Raw genomic sequence first — 21,834 nt, 5'->3', positions numbered from 1 at the left:
CATCCGGATGTCTTCTTTAGAGAAGTGTCTATTCATGTTTTCTGCCCATTTCTTCACTGGGTTATTTGTTTTTCGGGTGTGGAGTTTGATGAGCTCTTTATAGATTTTGGATACTAGCCCTTTGTCCGATGTGTCATTTGCAAATATCTTTTCCCATTCCGTTGGTTGCCTTTTAGTTTTGTTGGTTGTTTCCTTTGCTGTGCAGAAGCTTTTTATCTTCATAAGGTCCCAGTAATTCACTTTTGCTTTTAATTCCCTTGCCTTTGGGGATGTGCCGAGTAAGAGATTGCTACGGCTGAGGTCAGAGAGGTCTTTTCCTGCTTTCTCCTCTAAGGTTTTGATGGTTTCCTGTCTCACATTCAGGTCCTTTATCCATTTTGAGTTTATTTTTGTGAATGGTGTGAGAAAGTGGTCTAGTTTCAACCTTCTGCATGTTGCTGTCCAGTTCTCCCAGCACCATTTGTTAAAGAGACTGTCTTTTTTCCATTGGATGTTCTTTCCTGCTTTGTCAAAGATGAGTTGGCCATACGTTTGTGGGTCTAGTTCTGGGGTTTCTATTCTATTCCATTGGTCTATGTGTCTGTTTTTGTGCCAATACCATGCTGTCTTGATGATGACAGCTTTGTAGTAGAGGCTAAAGTCTGGGATTGTGATGCCTCCTGCTTTGGTCTTCTTCTTCAAAATTACTTTGGCTATTCGGGGCCTTTTGTGGTTCCATATGAATTTTAGGATTGCTTGTTCTAGTTTCGAGAAGAATGCTGGTGCAATTTTGATTGGGATTGCATTGAATGTGTAGATAGCTTTGGGTAGTATTGACATTTTGACAATATTTATTCTTCCAATCCATGAGCAGGGAATGTCTTTCCATTTCTTTATATCTTCTTCAATTACCTGCATAAGCTTTCTATAGTTTTCAGCATACAGATCTTTTACATCTTTGGTTAGATTTATTCCTAGGTATTTTATGCTTCTTGGTGCAATTGTGAATGGGATCAGTTTCTTCATTTGTCTTTCTGTTGCTTCATTGTTAGTGTATAAGAATGCAACTGATTTCTGCACATTGATTTTGTATCCTGCAACTTTGCTGAATTCATGTATCAGTTCTAGCAGACTTTTGGTGGAGTCTATCGGATTTTCCATGTATAATATCATGTCATCTGCAAAAAGCAAAAGCTTGACTTCGTCTTTGCCAATTTTGATGCCTTTGATTTCCTTTTGTTGTCTGATTGCTGATGCTAGAACTTCCAGCACTATATTAAACAACAGCGGTGAGAGTGGGCATCCCTGTCGTGTTCCTGATCTCAGGGAAAAAGCTCTCAGTTTTTCCCCGTTGAGGATGATGTTAGCTGTGGGCTTTTCATAAATGGCCTTTATGATCTTTAAGTATGTTCCTTCTATCCCGACTTTCTCAAGGGTTTTTATTAAGAAAGGGTGCTGGATTTTGTCAAAGGCCTTTTCTGCATCGATTGACAGGATCATATGGTTCTTCTCTTTTTTTTTGTTAATGTGATGTATCACGTTGATCGATTTGCGAATGTTGAACCAGCCCTGCATCCCAGGAATGAATCCCACTTGATCATGGTGAATAATTCTTTTTATATGCTGTTGAATTCGATTTGCTAGTATCTTATTAAGAATTTTTGCATCCATATTCATCAGGGATATTGGCCTGTAGTTCTCTTTTTTTACTGGGTCTCTGTCTGGTTTAGGAATCAAAGTAATACTGGCTTCATAGAATGAGTCTGGAAGTTTTCCTTCCCTTTCTATTTCTTGGAATAGCTTGAGAAGGATAGGTATTATCTCTGCTTTAAATGTCTGGTAGAACTCCCCTGGGAAGCCATCTGGTCCTGGACTCTTATTTGTTGGGAGATTTTTGATAACCGATTCAATTTCTTCGCTGGTTATGGGTCTGTTCAAGCTTTCTATTTCCTCCTGATTGAGTTTTGGAAGAGTGTGGGTGTTTAGAAATTTGTCCATTTCTTCCAGGTTGTCCAATTTGCTGGCATATAATTTTTCATAGTATTCCCTGATAATTGTTTGTATCTCTGAGGGATTGGTTGTAATCATTCCATTTTCATTCATGATTTTATCTATTTGGGTCCTCTCCCTTTTCTTTTTGAGAAGCCTGGCTAGAGGTTTGTCAATTTTGTTTATTTTTTCAAAAAACCAACTCTTGGTTTCGTTGATCTGCTCTACAGTTTTTTTAGATTCTATATTGTTTATTTCTGCTCTGATCTTTATTATTTCTCTTCTTCTGCTGGGTTTAGGCTGCCTTTGCTGTTCTGCTTCTATTTCCTTTAGGTGTGCTGTTAGATTTTGTATTTGGGATTTTTCTTGTTTCTTGAGATAGGCCTGGATTGCAATGTATTTTCCTCTCAGGACTGCCTTCGCTGCATCCCAAAGCGTTTGGATTGTTGTATTTTCATTTTCGTTTGTTTCCATGTATATTTTAATTTCTTCTCTAATTGCCTGGTTGACCCACTCATTCGTTAGTTGGGTGTTCTTTAACCTCCATGCTTTTGGAGGTTTTCCAGACTTTTTCCTGTGGTTGATTTCAAGCTTCATAGCATTGTGGTCTGAAAGTATGCATGGTATAATTTCAATTCTTGTAAACTTATGAAGGGCTGTTTTGTGACCCAGTATATGATCTATCTTGGAGAATGTTCCATGTGCACTCGAGAAGAAAGTATATTCTGTTGCTTTGGGATGCAGAGTTCTAAATATATCTGTCAAGTCCATCTGATCCAATGTATCATTCAGGGCCCTTGTTTCTTTATTGACTGTGTGTCTAGATGATCTATCCATTTCTGTAAGTGGGGTGTTAAAGTCCCCTGCAATGACCACATTCTTATCAATAAGGTTGCTTATGTTTATGAGTAATTGTTTTATATATCTGGGGGCTCGGGTATTTGGCGCATAGACATTTATAATAGTTAGCTCTTCCTGGTGGATAGACCCTGTGATTATTATATAATGCCCTTCTTCATCTCTTGTTACAGCCTTTAATTTAAAGTCTAGTTTGTCTGATATAAGTATGGCTACTCCAGCTTTCTTTTGGCTTCCAGTAGCATGATAAATAGTTCTCCATCCCCTCACTCTCAATCTAAAGGTGTCCTCAGATCTAAAATGAGTCTCTTGTAGACAGCAAATAGATGGGTCTTGTTTTTTTATCCATTCTGATACCCTATGTCTTTTAGTTGGTGCATTTAATCCATTTACATTCAGTGTTATTATAGAAAGATATGGGTTTAGAGTCATTGTGATGTCTGTATGTTTTATGCTTGTAGTGATGTCTCTGGTACTTTGTCTCACAGGATCCCCCTTAGGATCTCTTGTAGGGCTGGTTTCGTGGTGACAAATTCCTTCAGTTTTTGTTTGTTTGGGAAGACCTTTATCTCTCCTTCTATTCTAAATGACAGACTTGCTGGATAAAGGATTCTCGGCTGCATATTTTTTCTGTTTAGCACACTGTAGATATCGTGCCAAGCCTTTCTGGCCTGCCAAGTTTCAAAGGAGAGATCAGTCACGAGTCTTATAGGTCTCCCTTTATAAGTGAGGGCACGTTTATCCCTTGCTGCTTTCAGAATTTTCTCTTTATCCTTGTATTTTGCCAGTTTCACTATGATATGTCGTGCAGAAGATCGATTCAAGTTACGTCTGAAGGGAGTTCTCTGTGCCTCTTGGATTTCAATGCCTTTTTCCTTCCCCAGTTCAGGGAAGTTCTCAGCTATAATTTGTTCAAGTACCCCTTCAGCACCTTTCCCTCTCTCTTCCTCCTCTGGGATACCAATTATGCGTATATTATTTTTTTTTAGTGTATCACTTAGTTCTCTAATTTTCCCCTCATACTCCTGGATTTTTTTATCTCTCTTTCTTTCAGCTTCCTCTTTCTCCATAACTTTATCTTCTAGTTCACCTATTCTCTCCTCTGCCTCTTCAAGCCGAGCCATCGTGGATTCCATTTTGTTTTGCATTTCGTTTAAAGCGTTTTTCAACTCCTCGTGACTGTTCCTTAGTCCCTCGATCTTTGTGGCAAGAGATTCTCTGCTGTCCTGTATACTGTTTTCAAGCCCAGCGATTAATTTTATGACTATTATTCTAAATTCACTTTCTGTTATATTATTTCAATCCTTTTTGATCAGTTCATTAGCTGTTGTTATTTCCTGGAGATTCTTCTGAGGGGAATTCTTCCGTTTGGTCATTTTGGAGAGTCCCTGGCGTGGTGAGGACCTGCAGTGCACTTCCCCTGTGCTGTGGTGTATAACTGGAGTTAGTGGGCGGGGCCGCAGTCCGACCCGATGTCTGCCCCCAGCCCACTGCTGGGGCCACAGTCAGACTGGTGTGTGCCTTCTCTTCCCCTCTCCTAGGGGTGGGATTCACTGTGGGGTGGCGTGTCCCGTCTGGGCTACTTGCACACCGCCAGGCTTGTGTTGCTGGGGATCTGGCGTATTAGCTGGGGTGGGTAGGCAAGGTGCACGGGGGGTGGAGGGGCAGGCTTAGCTCGCTTCTCCTTAGGTGATCCACTCCAGGAGGAGCCCTGTGGCAGCGGGAGGGAGTCAGATCCGCTGCCGGAGGTTTGGCTCCGCAGAAGCACAGAGTTGGGTGTTTGCGCGGAGCGAGCAAGTTCCCTGGCAGGAACTGGTTCCCTTTGGGATTTTGGCTGGGGGATGGGCGGGGGAGATGGCGCTGGCGCCTTTGTTCCCCGCCAAGCTGAGCTCTGCCGTCCGGGGGCTCAGCAGCTCTCCCTCCCTTTGTCCTCCAGCCTTCCCGCTTTCCGAGCAGAGCTGTTAACTTATGACCTCCCAGACGCTAAGTCGCGCTTGCTGTCGGAACACAGTCTGTCCAGCCCCTCCGCTTTTGCCAGCCAGACTCGGGGGCTCCGCTTGGCCGGCGAGCCGCCCCTCCGCCCCGGCTCCCTCCCGCCAGTCCGTGGAGCGCGCACCGCCTCGCCGCCCTTCCTACCCTCTTCCGTGGGCCTCTAGTCTGCGCTTGACTCCGGAGACTCCCTTCTGCTAATCCTCTGGCGGTTTTCTGGGTTCTTTAGGCAGGTGTAGGTGGAATCTAAGTGATCGGCAGGACGCGTTGTGAGCCCCGCGTCCTCCTACGCCGCCATCTTCCGGAACCTCTCCTCAAGTTTTCACTTTTTGCAGATGACATGATATTATACATGGAAAACCTGATAGACTCCACCAAAAGTCTGCTAGAACTAATACATGAATTCAGCAAAGTCTCAGGATACAAAATCAATGTACAGAAATCAGTTGCATTCTTATACACTAACAATGAAGTAACAGAAAGACAAATGAAGAAACTCATCCCATTGACAATTGCACCAAGAATCATAAAATACCAGGAATAAGCCTAACCAAAGATGTAAAAGATCTGTATGCTGAAACTATAGAAAGCTTATGAAGGAAATTGAAGAAGACACAAAGAAATGGAAAAACATTCCGTGCTCATGGAATGAGCTAACCAAAGCTATCTACACATTCAATGCAATCCCAATCAAAATTGCACCAGCATTCTTCTCGAAGCTAGAACAAGCAATTCTAAAATTCTTATGGAACCACAAAAGACCCTGAATAGCCAAAGTAATTTTGAAGAAGACCAAAGCGGGAGGCATCGCAATCCCAGACTTTAGCCTCTACTACAAAGCTGTAATCATCAAGACAGCATGGTATTGGCACAAAAACAGACACATAGACCAAGGGAATAGAATAGAGAATCCAGAATTGGACCCATAAAAGTATGGCTAACTAATCTTTGACAAAGCAGGAAAGAATATCCAATGGAAAAAAGACAGTCTCTTTAACAAACGGTGCTGAGAGAACTGGACAGCAACATGCAGAAGAATGAAACCAGACCACTTTCTTACACCATTCACAAAAACAAACTCAAAATGGATAAAAGACCTGAATATGAGACAGGAAACCATCAAAACCCTAGAGGAGAAAGCAGGAAAAAACCTCTCTGACCTCAGCCGCAGCAATTTCTTACTTGACACGTCTCCAAAGGCAAGGGAATTAAAAGCAAAAATGAACTATTGGGATCTCATGAAGATAAAAAGCTTCTGCACTGCAAAGGAAACAATCAACAAAACTAAAAGGCAACTGATGGAATGGGAAAATATATTTGCAAATGACATATTGGACAAAGGGCTAGTATCCAAAATCTATAAAGAACTCATCAAACTCCACACCCGAAAAACAAATAATCCAGTGAAGAAACGGGCAGAAAACATGAATAGACACTTCTCTAAAGAAGACATCCGGATGGCCAACAGGCACATGAAAAGATGCTCAACGTCACTCCTCATCAGGGAAATACAAATCAAAACCACACTGAGATACCATCTCACACCAAAGTGCCTCGAATGAACAAATCAGGAGACTATAGATGCTGGCGAGGATGTGGAGAAATGGGAACCCTCTTGGACTGTTGGTCGGAATGCAAACTGGTGCGGCCGCTCCGGAAAACAGTGTGGAGGTTCTTCAAAAATTAACAATAGAACTACCTGAAGACCCAGAAATTGCACTGCTAGGAATTTACCCAAGGGATACAGGAGTGCTGATGCATGGGGGCACTTGTACCCCAATGTTTATAGCAGCACTTTCAACAATAGCCAAATTATGGAAACAGCCTAAATGTCCATCAACTGATGAATGGATAAAGAAATTGTGGTTTATATACATAATGGAATACTACATGGCAATGAGAAACAATGAAATATGGCCTTTTGTAGCAATGTGGATGGAAATAGAGAGTGTTATGGAGAATGAAATAAGTCACATACAGAAAGACAGATACCGTGTTTTCACTCCTATGTGGATCCTCAGAAACTTAACAAGACCATGGGGTAGGGGAAAGGAAAAAAAAAGGTTAGAGAGGGAGGGAGCCAAAATATAAGAGACTCTTAAAAACTGAGGACAAACTGAGGGTTGATGGGGGGGTGGGAGGGAGGGGAAGGTGGGTGAGGGGTATTGAAGAGGGCACCTGTTGGGATGAGCAGTTGGTGTTATATGGAAACCAATTTGACAATAAATTTCATATTAAAAAAAGATAAATAAACATAGCCAAAGCTTGTGGCTTACAAAAAAAAAAAGTAACTGTTTAGTAGGCCCAAGGAGACAAAAAACAAGACTAGGATTTTTTTTTCTACAAAGAATTAAAACCTATACCATATGAAATTTATAGAACTCAAAAAACTTAAAGAACTCCTTGGACAGATTTAATATCAGACTATGCATCTGTAAGAGAGAGTCAGTATACTGGAAGATAGGTCAGAAGAAATCAACACCAATGAAACTTGGAGGGACAAAAATATAGGAAATATAAATGATTATAGGGGAAACCATATAGGGAATGATTCTGGCATATGTATAATTGGAGTCTTAGAAAGACAGATCATAAAAAATAATGGAGGAGAGCTAGACAAAAATTGGTGAATGACACTGAGCCACAGATTTAAGATACCCGGCAAACCCTGAACTGGAATAAAGAGAAATCCATACATAGGCACATAGTAAAACCACTAAAAACCAAAATAAAAATACATAAGCTATTGAGGGGGAAAATAGTGTTTTTTTTCTTTGAGAAAGAAACATTAGACTGACAGCTACCCATTAATAAAAGCAACTGAAATGAGAAGACCTTGAAATAGTATTCAAAATGGGAAAGAAATGCTAATGTATAATTCTGTATCTAGCAAGAATATCTTTCAAGAGTGAGAAGAAAGACATTTTCACACAAACAAAAATGGAGAATTTGTCACAAGGAGACCCAGCAGTGAAGATGCTCTTCAGGCAGAAAGAAAATGATCCTGGATAGGAACACAGAGATAAATGAAGTATAATGAAAATGCTGTAGGTGATAAGAGTCCTGGGCCAGATGGCTTCCCAGGGGAATTATACCAGACATTTAAAGAGGAGTTATTAATATTCTCTTCAAACTGTTAAAAAAAAAAAAAAAAAAAGGGAAGAAAACTCCCAAACTCATTCTATGAGGCCAGCACTACCTTGATTCCAAAACCAAAGACTCCACTAAAAAGAATTGCAGGGCAATATCCCTGATGAACTGGGATGCAAAAATTCTCAACAAAATTCAACAATACATTCCCGAGCTGCAGGGCTGATTCAATATTTGCAAATCAGTCAATGTGATACATAACATTAATAAAAGAAAGGGTAAGAACGATATGATCCTTTCAATAGATACAGAAAAAGCATTTGACAAAATACAGCATCCTTTCTTCATAAAAACCTTCAAAGTAACGATTGAAAGAACATACTTTAACATCCTAAAAGCCATATATGAAAGACCCACAGCTAATATCATCCTCACTGGGGAAAAACTGAGAATTTCCCTTTAAGGTCAGGAACACGACAGGGATGTCTGCTCTCGCCATTGTCATTCGACATAGTACTAGAAGTCCTAGTCTCAGCAATAAGCCAACAAAAAGAAATAAAAGGCATCCAAATTGGCAAGGAGGAGGTCAAGCTTTCACTCTTTACAAATGAAATGACACTCTACATGGAAAACCTGACTCCACCAAAATACTGCTAGAGCTAATACATGAATTCAGCAAATTCGCAGGATATAAAATCCACGTACAGAAATTGGTTGCATTTCTATACACCAGAATCAACAGAAAGAGATATCAAGGAATCTATCCCACTTACAGTTGCACCAAAACCATAAGATAACTAAGAATAAACCTAACCAAAGAAGTAAAAATCTGTATGCTGAAAATGATAGAAACCTTATGACAGAAATTGAAGAAGACACAAAGAAATGGAAAAACATTCCATGCTTATGGATTAGAAGAATGAATATTGTTAAAATGTTGATATTACCCAAAGCAATCTACACATTTAATGCAATCCCTATCAATACCAGCATTCTTCACAGAGCTAGAACAACCAAAACTTTATATGGAACCAGAAAAGACCATGAATAGCCAAAGTAATGTTGAAAAAAAAAAAGCTGGAGGCATCACAATTATGGACTTTAAGCTGCATTACAAAGTTGTATTCATCAAGACAGTATAGTATTGGCAAAAAACAGACACATAGTTCAGTGAAATAGAATAGAGAACCCACAGTTCAATGGAATAGAATAGAACAGACCCACAAATATATGGCCAACTAATCTTTGACAAAGCAGGAAAGAGTCTCTAATGGATAAAAGACAGTCTTTTCAGCAAATGGTGCTGGGAGAACTAAACAGTGACATGCAGAAGAATGAAACTTACACCATACACAAAAATGAATTCAAAATGAATGAAAGACCTAAATGCGAGACAGAAACCATCAAAATCCTACAAGAGAAAACAGGCATCAACATCTTTGACGTAGGCAACAGCAATTTCTTACATGACATGTCTCTGGAGGCAAGGGAAATAAAAGGAAAAATGAACTATTGGGACCTCATCAAGATACAAATCTTCTGCAGAGCGAAGGAAACAACAAAACTAAAAGGCAACTGAAAGAATGGGAAAAGATATTTGCAAATGGCATATCAGCTAAAGGGTCAGTATCCAAATCTATAAAGAACTCATCAAACTCAACACCCTAAAAACAAGTAATCCAGTGAAGAAATGGCCAGAATACATGAATAGACACTTTTCCAAAGAAGACATCCAAATGGCTAGCAGACACATGAAAAAGTGCTCAACATCACTCATCATCAGGCAAATGCAAATCAAAACCACAATGAGATACCACCTCACACTAATCAGAATGGCTAAAATTAACAACTCAGGCAACAAGAGATGTTGAAAAAGGGCACACTTTTGCACTGTTAGTGGGAATGCAAACTGGTGCAGCTACTCTGGAGAACAGTAGAGAAGTTCCTCAAAAAATTAAAAATAGAACTACCCTATGAGCAAGCAATTGCATTACTAGGTATTTATCCAAAGGATACAAAAATGATGACTCAAAGGAGCACATGAACCCCAACATTTATAGCAGCACTATCAACAATAGCCAAATTATGGAAAGAGCCCAAATGTCCATCAAATGATGAATAAAGATGATATGTATATATATATATATATATATACAATGGAATACTAGGTGATGAAAATGAATGGAATTTTGCCATTTGTAACAACATGAATGAAACTAGAGGGTATTATGCTGAGTGAAATAAGTCAGAGAAAGATCATATAATTTCACTCATATGTGGAATTTGAGAAATACAACAGATGAACATAGGGTAAAGGAAGGAAAAATAAGATAAAAAGAGAGAGGGAGGCAAACCATAAGAGACTCTTAAATACAGAGAACTGAGGGTTGCTGGAGGGGTGGGGGGTGGGGGGTGGGGGGATGGGTTAAACGGGTGATGGGCATTAAGGAGGGAACTTGTTGGGATGAGCACTGGGTGGCATATCTAAGAGATCAATCACTGTGTTCTATTCCTGAAGCCAAGACTACACTATATGTTAACTAATTTGAATTTAAATAATTAAGAAAAAAAAAGAAAATGGTGTAGGAGAATACAAATGAACACTGACTGAAGAAAACAATCATAATGTGTTATTAGGTTTAAAGGTATATAGAACATTAAAATGCATGACATCAATGGTTTAAAATTCAGGGAGGGCAGATAAATGTAGCTAAATATTGTTCTAATGACCTTGTCTGGACTGCCTAGGTAAAGAGTAGGATACCAATTAATATTAGATAATTATAAATTAAGGATATATGTGGTAATTTTTAGTGTTATCATTAGAACAGTATAGTGATACATGATTTCCAAGATAATAGTGAGAAAAGTAATCATAAAAACACTGAGAATCTACTTTTTATTTTTTAATTTATAATAAAAAATAATATTGGGGCTCCTGGGTGGCTCAGTCAGTTAAGCATTCAACTTCGGCTCAGGTCATGATCTCCCATTCGTGGGTTTGAGCCCCGCATTAGGCTGTGTGCTGACAGCTCAGAGCCTGGAGCCTGTTTCAGATTCTGTCTGTCTGTCTGTCTCTCTCTCTCTCCTCCTCCCTAGCTTTCACTGTCTCTCTCAAAAATAAGTAGGCATTCTGCTTCCGATTCTGTGTCTCCCTCTCTCTCTGCCCCTCCCCCATTCATGCTCTGTCTCTCTCTGTCTCAAAAATAAATAAACATTAAAAAAAAATTAAAAAAGAAAATAAGTAGGCATTATAAAAAAAATTTTAAAAATATTATTTATTGTCAAGTTGGCTAACATACAGTGTATATACAACGTGCTCTTGGTTTTGGGGGTAGATTCCTGTGATTCATTGCTCACATACAACACTCAGTGCTCATCCCAACAAGTGCCCTCCTCAATGCCCATCACTCATTTCTTTCTAAAGGCAGAAAAGGAGAGAAAAGGAAATAGAATAGGTTTGGTAAATCCAACACAAATAGTACTTACATTAAAGTCAAACAGACTAAATCTTGCATAAAAATATTTTTATACTGAATAAAAACTAAAATTCATCTCTTTTACATTTATAAGATACACATGTAAAATGTAAGGATAAAAATTGAAGATAAAAGAAAACATCAATTGAAAAAAGGCTGATATAGTAATACCAGACAAAAAAGACTTGAAGAAATTACTACTGGAGATAAAGAAGATCCCTTTATAATAAAGTGTTTAACTCATAATGAATATATCAAAAATTTAAATTTAAATAGACTTACTTTGTGGAATTAAAATATGCAAAAATTTGCAGAGCTATAAGAAATGGATAAGTCCATGATCACAATGGGTAATTATGACATATTTTCAAATGACTGACTTAAAAAAACCCAAAAGTCAGTGAAGTTATAGGAAATATGAATATGTACGAGCATGTTCTACCCACCATCTATGTATGGGATAGATATTCTTTTAAATTGCCCATGGAATATTTGTAAAAATTGACTATGTGCTGGGCCATAAAGCAAGCCTCAACAAATTTCAAAGGATTGAAATCATACAGAATTTGTTTTCTGATGACAGTGGAATTAAAATTAATAATAAAAATGTAACTAGGGGCACTTGGGTGGCTCAATCAGTTAAGTGTCTGACTTTAGCTCAGGTCATGATCTCCTGGTTTGTAAGTTCCAGCCCCACATTGGGCTATCTGCTTTCAGCACAGATCCTGTTTCAGATCCTCTGTCCCCCTCTCTCTCTACCCCTCCCCTGCTCATGCTCTCTCTCTCACAAATATACATTAAAATCTTTTTAAAAAATGTAACCAGAAAATCCATGGTTGTCCTAAGAATGTCTACTTTTACTACTTATGAGGCAAGTATATTTCTAAATAATACATGAATAAAAATGAAACTATAATTAAAATTATATGCTACATTAAAAAAGATCTGAAATCAGCAATTTAACTTTACACCTTAAGACACAGGAAGAAGAAAAAAGTAAGCCCAAAGCAGGCAGAAGGAAAGAAATAATGAAGATTAGAGGAGAAATTAATGGAATAGAAATAAACAAAACTAGTGAAGCCACTAGTGACTTCAGTGACTTTGAAGAAATCAAGAAAATTGACAAAATTTTAGCCAAACTAACCAAGGTGGAAAAAACCTTTTTCAAAAATAAGTCTCAAATCACCAAAATCAAGAATAAAAAAGGGGATATACGTGACCTTATAGAAATAAAAAGAATAAGAATACAAGGAACTGACAAAAATTAGATAAATTACTTAGATGATATGGACAAATTCCTAGAAAGACAGAAACTACTGAAACTAATTCAAGAAGAAATAAAAAATCTCAATAAACCTATAACAAAATATTGAATTAGTAATCAATAGACTACCACAAAGAAGGAGCACCTGGGTGGCTCAGTCAGTTAAGCATCGGATTTCGGCTTAGGTCATGATCTCGCAGTTTGTGAGTTTGAGCCCCATGTCAAGCTCTGTGCTGACAGCTCAGAGCCTGGGGCCTGCTTCAGATTCTGTGTCTCCCTCTCTCTCTGCACCTCCCCCACTTGTGCTCTCTCAAAAATAAATGTAAAAAAAAAAAATTTTTAAAGAAAAAAAAAAAAAAGCCTTAAACAAAGAAAATCCCAGACCAGATGGTTTCATGAAGGAATTATACCAAACATTTAAAGAACTAGTATCAAATTTTAATAACCTTTCCAAAGAATAGAAAAGATTCATTCTATGAAGTCAGTATAGCTCTAATACAACAATGAAACCAAAACACATCAACAAGAAACCTACACATCAACACATCAATGTATCTTTAACAAAATGCTAGCAAGTTAATTCAGAAATAGGTAAAAAAGGATTGTACCCCATAACCAAGTAGGATTTATTCCAGAAATACAAAATTGGTTTAACATCTGAAAATCAATTAATGTCTTACACTATATAAATAGAACAACAACAACAAAAAAGCACATGCTCATCACAGTAGATGCAGAATAAACATTTGAAAAGATTCTCTACCTCTTAATGATTAAAAAAAAACCCAAACACTCAATAAATGAGGAATAGAAGGATACTTCTTCCAACAGATAAGAGGTATATTGTACTGGAGGTTTTAGCTGAAGAAAAAGAAACAAACAGCATCCAGATTGTAAAGGAAGAAACATCTGCATTTGCAGATAACACCATCTTGTATATAGAAAACCTTAGAGTATCCTCAAAAAACTGCCATAACTAATAAATAAGTTCAGTAAGGTTGCAGAATACAAGATCAATATACATAAATCAACTGTATTTCTGTATATTAGTAATGAGCAAACCAAAAATAATTCCATTTGAAATAGCATTAAAAAGAATAAAATACTTAGGAATAAATTTAACAAAAGAAGTACAAAGCTCGTACCCTGAAAACAACAATATGTTATTACAAGAAATTAAAGATGACCTAAATAAATCAGTTTATGGATCAGAAGATTTAATATTGTTAAGGTGCTAATGATCCCCATTGATGTACAGATTCAATACAGTCTCTATCAAAATCCCAGCTAACTTCTTTGCAGAAATAAGCTGATTATAAAAATCACATGGAAATTCAAGGGACCCATACTAGCCAAAAATACTGAAAAAATAAAGTTGGAGGACTCATACTTCTGGTTTCAAAACTTACCGCAAAGCTGTAGTAGATAATCAAGACAATGTGGTACTGGCATAAGAATAAACATAAAGCTAAATGGAAGGATTGAAAGTCTGAAAAAAAACAACAACAACCACAAATCAGTTGGTCAATTGATTTTCAACAAGAGTGCTGAGACAATTCAATAAGAAAAGAGTCTTTGAACAAATGTTGCTTGGGCACCTAGATATACACATGCAAAGGAATAAAGTTAGACCACTGCCTCATACCACATACAAAAATTAAATAAAAATAGATCAAAGTCCTAAACGTAAGAGCTAAAACTATACAACTCCTAGGAGAAACCGTAAATATTTGTGACCTTGATTAGGCAATGCTTTCTTAGACATGACACCAAAAGCACAAGCAACCTAATAAAAATAGATTAATTGGACTTCATCAAAACTGAAAACTTGTTTTTCAAAAGACTATCAAGCAAATGAAAAAATAACCCACAAAATAGGAAAAAATACATGCAAATCATACATCTGAGAAGATTCTTGTATCCAGAATCTATAAATAAGTATTACAACTTGACATTTAAAAAGTAAATAGCCAACTAATGGTTGATGGGGGGGGGGTAGAGGGGAAAATGGGTGGTGGGCATTGAGGAGGGCACTTGTTGGGATGAGCACTGGGTGTTGTATGTAAGCAATGAATCACAGGAATCTATCCCCAAAACCAAGAGCACACAGTACACACTGTATGTTAGCCAATTTGACAATAAATTATTTTGTTTAAAAAAAGCAAATAGCCAAATTAAAAAGAGGCAAAGTAACTGAATAGATAGTTCTCCAAATAAGATATACAAATAAATCCATGACAAATGCTTAACATAATTTAGCCATTATAGAATGGCTAATTCCACTCTCTAAACACTAGGATGGCTATAATAAATAAGACAGCAAGTGGTGGAGAAATTGGAACCTTCATACACTGTTGGTGAGAATGTAAAATGGTGCTTTGGAAAACAGTCTGGCAATTCCTCAAATAGTTAAATACAGAACTACCATTTGATCTGGCAATTCTACTCCCAAGTATATAACCAAAAGAAATGAAAGCATATGTCTACACAAAACTTGTGCAGGAATGTTTATAGCAGAATTATTAATATCTCAAAAGTAGAAAAAACCCAAGTGTCCATAACTCATGTGTGAATTAAGTATTATTCACTAATAAAAGGAAATGAAATACTAATAAACCCTGAAAACATTATGCTAAGTGAAAGAAGACAGTCACAAAGGACCACATATTATGTGATTTCATTTATATGTAATGTATACAATAGGCAAATCTATAGATACAGAAAGTAGATTAGTGGTTTCCTAGGGCTAGGTGGGATTGGGAGATTGTGAGGTGATGACTAAGGTGAGCATGGGGGGTGGGTAGGTTGGGGATATAATGTACAAAAATTGATTTTGACAATGAATGTACAAGTCTATGAATATACTAAAAGCCACTGGGTGTTTGTATGGTATGTGAATTTTCTGCTTTATATATATCTAAATATATATCTATGTCTCTATATAGTAGTTTTTAATGTTTGAAGAATTGGTCTATTTGATCTAAGTTGTCAAATTTATGGGTATAAGTTGTTGATAGCATTCCCTTATTATCCTTTGGTGTTGGTAGAGTCTAGGGTGACATCCCTATTTCATTGCTGATATTAGTGATTTGTATCATCTATTTTTTCCTTTTGACAGTCTTGCTAAAGTTTATGAATTTTATTAATCTTTTCAAAGAACTAGCCTTTTATTTCATTGATTTTTCTATTACTTTTTCTGTTTTCAGCTTCATTGATTTATGCTCTTATAGATATTATTTCTTTCCTTCTCCTTTTGGCTTAATTTGCTTTTTCTTTTCTTTTAATTACTTCAGGTGAGAACTTAGATGATTGATTTGAGACTTGTCCTATTTTCTAGTGTATGCAATTAGTGCTATAAGTTTTCCTCTCAGCACTGTTCTTACTGCATATCACAACTATTGATATGTCTTATTTCATTTGTATTCAGTTCAGTATCGTTTTGTATTTCTCTTGAGATGTCTTCTCTGATCCACATATTATTTAGGAGTATGTTATTTAGTTCCCAAGTATTTGGAGATTTTACTGTTTTTGACTTCAGACAGATCTTTCTGTTTTTGACTTCAAACTTAATTACATGTGTTAGAGGACACCCTCTGTATGGTTCCAATTCTTTTAAATCTATTGAGATTTGTATTTTGGCCCAGGATATGGTATATCTTGGTTTATGTTCTGGAGGAACTTGAAAAAATGTGTATTCTGCTCTTTTTGAGTGAAATGTTCTATAAATGTCAATTAGGTCCTGTTGGTTGATGATGTTATTGAGTTCTTTTTTATTTTTGCTTATTTTCTGTATAGATGTTCTATCAATAGGTGAGAGAGGGTTTTAGAAATCCCTAGATATAATTATGGATTCATCTATTTCTCCTTTTATTTATGTCAAGTTTTGCCTCATTATCTCAGCTCTGTCTGGTGCATAAAGATTTTGGATTGCTGTTTTCTTGGTGAATGATTAATTAATTAATTAACAATTTAAATTTAATTTAGTTAACATACAGTGTAGTATTGGTTTCAGGATTAGAACCCAGTGATTTATCACTTATAGATAATACCCAGTGCTCATCCCAACAACTGCCCTCCTTAATGCCTGTCACCCTTAATGTCTATCACCTACCTCTCCTCCTCAGCAACCCTTAGTTTGTTCTCTGTAAGAATCTCATGGTTTGCCTCTGTTTTTATCTTATTTTTCTTTCTCTTCCCCTATGTTAACCTGCTGTGTTTCTTGAATTTTACATATGACTGAAATCATGTATTTGTCTTTCTCTATTTCACTAAGCATAATAAACTCTAGTTCCATCCATGTGTTGGAAAGGGCAAGATTTCAGATGAATGACTTTTTTAAATAATTGTGTCTCTTTCTATCTCTGGCAATTTTATTTATATACTCTTGTTTTCCTTGCATTATTGTTTCCATGATATATCTTGGTATATCCTTTCACTCTCAACCTACCTATATTATGATATCTGTATTTAGTTTCTTACAGATGTATATTGCTGGATTATGTTTTTAAATCCATGCTGACAATCTCTTTTAGTTGATGTATTAATACCATTTACATATAATGTTATTATTGATAACTTAGGGCTTAAGTTCTGCAGTTTTACTTTTTGTTTTGTGTTCTGTTTTTGCTTCTCTGTTTTCTTTTCCCTGCATTCCATGGATTAGTTCAACATTTTTAAAAACAATTCCATTTTGCTTTATGGATAGTATTCTTGAATATATCTGTGTGTAGCTTTATTTACTGTTTTTTTCTGCATATTGGATTTGATCTCTATCTCTGTATCCTCACAGTCTACTGGTGGTGTCATTTCACCAGTTCACGTGAAATATAATAATGTGATTTCACTTTACATCCCATTACCATGCCCTGTTATTAAATAATTGTCTAAAATATTTACTCTAAATACATTTAGAACTACATCAGTCAGTGTTAAAATTTTTGCTTCAACACTCAAACATGATTTAGAAAGCTCAAGAGCAGAAGGAAGGCCTATTGCACTTATCCATATTTTTGCTTATCATGTTCTTACTTTCCTTCTGATCTCCCAAGGTTCCTTATTTTATTATTTCCTTTCTGTTTAGAGAATTTTGTTTAACCATTCCTTTAGGATAGTCTTTTAGTTCTCCTTCCTTTGAGAATATCTTGATGTTTCCTTCATTCTTCAAGGTATTTTCACTGGGTATAGGATTCTGGGTTGGCAGGGTTTCCCCTCCCCACAACACTTTAAGAGTATTATGCTACTTCCCTCTGACTTTAATGATTTTTGATGAGAAATAGTCATTCTAAGTGTTATCTCACTTTAGGTAATGTGTCTTTCTGGATGCTTTCAAAACTTTGTTTCAGAAATTTAATTGTGATATGTCTTGGTGTAGATGTTTTGGGATTTATTGTGTTGGGAGTTCATTCACCTTCTTGAATCTGTAGGTTTATATCCCTTGACAAATTTGGGAAGTTTTCAGTCATTATTTTTTCAAGTATTTTTTTTAACTTGACCCTCTTTCCCCTCTCCTTCTAGAACTCTGATGACACAGATGTTAAAATTGTTGTTATAATCACACAGGTCCCTGATGCTGTGTTCTAACAGAAATTTAAGAGAACCCTACATCCATAAATCCAAACCAAACCAGTCACTATGCAAAATGATCAGTTGTGAGCAGGTAGATTTGTTCTAGAAATGTAAGTCTGAGTTTTCTTTATGAAATTTTAATAAACATTTCATTAAGAAATTAAAGTTGGGGCACCTGGGTGGCTCAGTAGGTTAAGCATCCCAACTCTTTTGATTTCAGCTCAGGTCATGTTCTTATGGTTCATGAGATTGAGTCCCATGTCAGGTTCTGTGCTGACAACATGCAGCCTTCTTGGGATTCTCTTTCTTATTCTCTCTCTGCCCCTCTCCCACTCATGCTGTCTCTCTTTCTCTCTCAAAATAAACAAACATTTAAAAAAATAACTTAAAAAAAGAAATCAAAAGCCATATGATCATTCCGGTAGACATCAGATGTTTGACAAAAATTCAGCACATATTTCTTATCAAAGAAAAATGAAGATAAATCAGTGTACTACTCACCAAAGTGGCAATAGTAGTAAACAGAATTTTAAAAATTTGTTATGGTATAGCTAACAGATATCTATAGAAAATATACTCAATGGTAAAGATTTAAAGGCATTCTCTTTTTTCTCATTGCCACGTAGTATTCCATTGTGTATATAAACCACAATTTCTTTATCCATTCATCAGTTGATGGACATGAGAAAAAATGAAATATGGCCTTTTGTAGCAACATGGATGGAACTGGAGAGTGTGATGCTAAGTGAAATAAGCCATACAGAGAAAGACAGATACCATATGGTTTCACTCTTATGTGGATCCTGAGAAACATAACAGAAACCCATGGGGGAGGGGAAGGAAAAAAAAAAAAAGAGGTTAGAGTGGGAGAGAGCCAAAGCATAAGAGACTGTTAAAAACTGAGAACAAACTGAGGGTTGATGGGGGGTGGGAGGGAGGGCAGGGTGGGAGGGAGGGCAGGGTGGGTGATGGGTATTGAGGAGGGCACCTTTTGGGATGAGCACTGGGTGTTGTATGGAAACCAATTTGACAGTAAATTTCATATATTAAAAAATAAAAAAAATAAATAAAAAATAAAAATAAAAATAAAAATCTATCAAGGTTTCAGCGGACAAAAAAAAAAAAATAAAGGCATTCTCTTTAAGGTAAGAACAAGAGAAGACAGGATTATTACTGCTACCTTTCAGCATGATTCTAGAGGTATTAGATAAGGCAATAAGACATGAAAAATGGGTACAATTATTTAAAAAGAAGAGACAAAACTGTCATTTGGAAATAGGATGATTGTACACCTAAAAAAGTCCAAGAAAACAACAGAAAAATTATCAGAACTATTAGAATAGTTTAGTAATGCATCCACATACAAAATCAACATATAAAATGTAGCAACTTTGGGGTGCCTGACTGGCTCAGTTGGTAGAGCATGTGACTCTTGATCTCAGGGTTCTAGTTCAGGCTCCACATTGGGCATGGCACTTAGTTAAAAAGACCCCTGCAGTCTTATTATAGATTAACAATAACCACATAGAAATTGTAATGCAAAAATTGACACTCAAAGTAGAAAAAAAATACTTAGCAATAGACCTAATGAGAAATGTATAAGATCCATATAAAAGAAAATACAATTTCCTTGAAAAAATTAAAGGAAATGCTAAATAGAGATACACCCTGATTTGAAAGGAAAGACTTAAAATTGTAAGGATGGCAATTCACCAGAAATTTAATTTGTAAATGCAAATAAATGTCAATCAAAAGCCTAAATGATACTTTATGAAACTTGAAAGTATGATTCTGAAGTTTACTTAACAGAGAAAATGTACATGAAGGAACCAAGAAAAGAATTTTAATTAGAACAATGAAGGAGTTTTGCCTATAAGATATTAACACATCTTATAATGTCATAAGTAATTTAAATCCTTTGGTGTTGGTACTAAAATAGAAAAGTTATAAAAGAATACAATAACAAACCAAGGGACACTGTAATTAGCAGCCTTTTCTACCCTTTTCAAAAGCCTTGGATTGAACTTAATCCCCCTTTTCAGCAGGAAAAAATAGACAGTAATTCAAGCAGGCTACAACTGCTACAATCCCTGGCCAGTGCACACAGACTATAGGGAGAGTGAGTCATTTTTGAGAATATGCTGGTAGAGGGAATAGATGTGGCATCATGTGAATTTGAAAATCCTGACCAAGTCAGAGGGAAAACAGAAGGTATGTATAGTATCCCAGACGTTCAAAAACTACCCAAGTCCATCTACTTGTAAATTACTTCTTTATTTACTGTCCAACTCAAATGTGTTGAGTCCTTTCCCCAAGGGAAAAGTGACAACTACATGGAAATTTGTCCTTCATTAGTATTTTTTAAAATTTTTAGTGATATTATAATTAAAATGAAGGAGGGCGCCTCTAATCAGGGTACCCAAGAGTAGACATTTTCCCTAGATAATATCTTCCTTTGGCTTAGTCTTCTGTGTTTGGAAGTATATGACATCACATGGTCTTCTCCTTCTTTATCTTATTTCTGTCAGTCAACTGTATCTTGATACCAGGACAACTACACAGAGTGATTGAAAGCAACTTGGTCCAAAAAAATGTTTCTCCTTTCTGAAAGGCTTTTTATCGAAATGCAATCATACACATTTACTATATACTACTGCAATTTTTATTCTAATACAATAATACTCCTTCAATTTATCAGATCATTTTTATAAGAGAAGTTTGTATATGATTAATATGTCCTATTAATATGGACATTAATATGTCTCCACTATTAAAAATAGTGGAGAAAGGATAGACTGCTTAATAAATGGTGTTGGGACAGGTGATTATATTTCTAAAGTTAGATTACTCTTCACACAATAATCACAATTGATTCTACTTGGACTAAAGAAATATATATCAAAAGCAAAAACTTAAGGTTTCAAAAATATAGGAAAACATTTTTTATAATCTCTGAATTGTATAGCACAGGGTTCCATTGTAGAAAAGGAGACCATGCTAGTTATTTTAAGCAGGGAAGGATTTAATGTAGAGAATTAGTTGCTTCCAAAATCTATAAAAGGCCTGGATAGGTGTGGTCTAAAGTGTTTCTCCTAGAACAGGACCAACAATTGGTCCTCCAGGGAAACTTCTACCTCTACCACACTCAAGAAAGTGGGAAATCAACTCCAGGAATTCACCATCTCAGTTGTGACCTATAGTGAAGGAAACTGGCTTTGATGCCTGTGCCTATTTATTGATATTCATAAATGTAATGACTAGATAGCCCAGTTTCCAAATCTTCTATAATGGCATTCTAAGTGGCAGAATGTAAATCACTCCTGGTATTCAAGTTGCAGAGGAGTTTAAGAAATGCAGTTTTTAGCTTCTCACCCTTTATAATAAAGGAAGGACACACTATAAAGAGGACAAAATGGTTAATACATAGATATGGAAAAATTTATTAACAAATAACAAAGGAAAAGAAACCCGAAGGAGTTCTGGTCCAAGATGGTGATGAAGGAAGACCTTTAACTCATCTCCTACACAGAACAAATCACACATATTAATAGAACAGTTCCTCCTGAAGAAGTACTGAGGACTGAACGACATCTGAACAACCAAAGATAAAAAGGCAGGAGG

This window comes from Panthera uncia, chromosome C2 (genome assembly GCF_023721935.1).
Source record: "Panthera uncia isolate 11264 chromosome C2, Puncia_PCG_1.0, whole genome shotgun sequence".
Lineage (NCBI taxonomy): Eukaryota > Metazoa > Chordata > Mammalia > Carnivora > Felidae > Panthera > Panthera uncia.
This window is presented reverse-complemented; position numbering follows the sequence as displayed.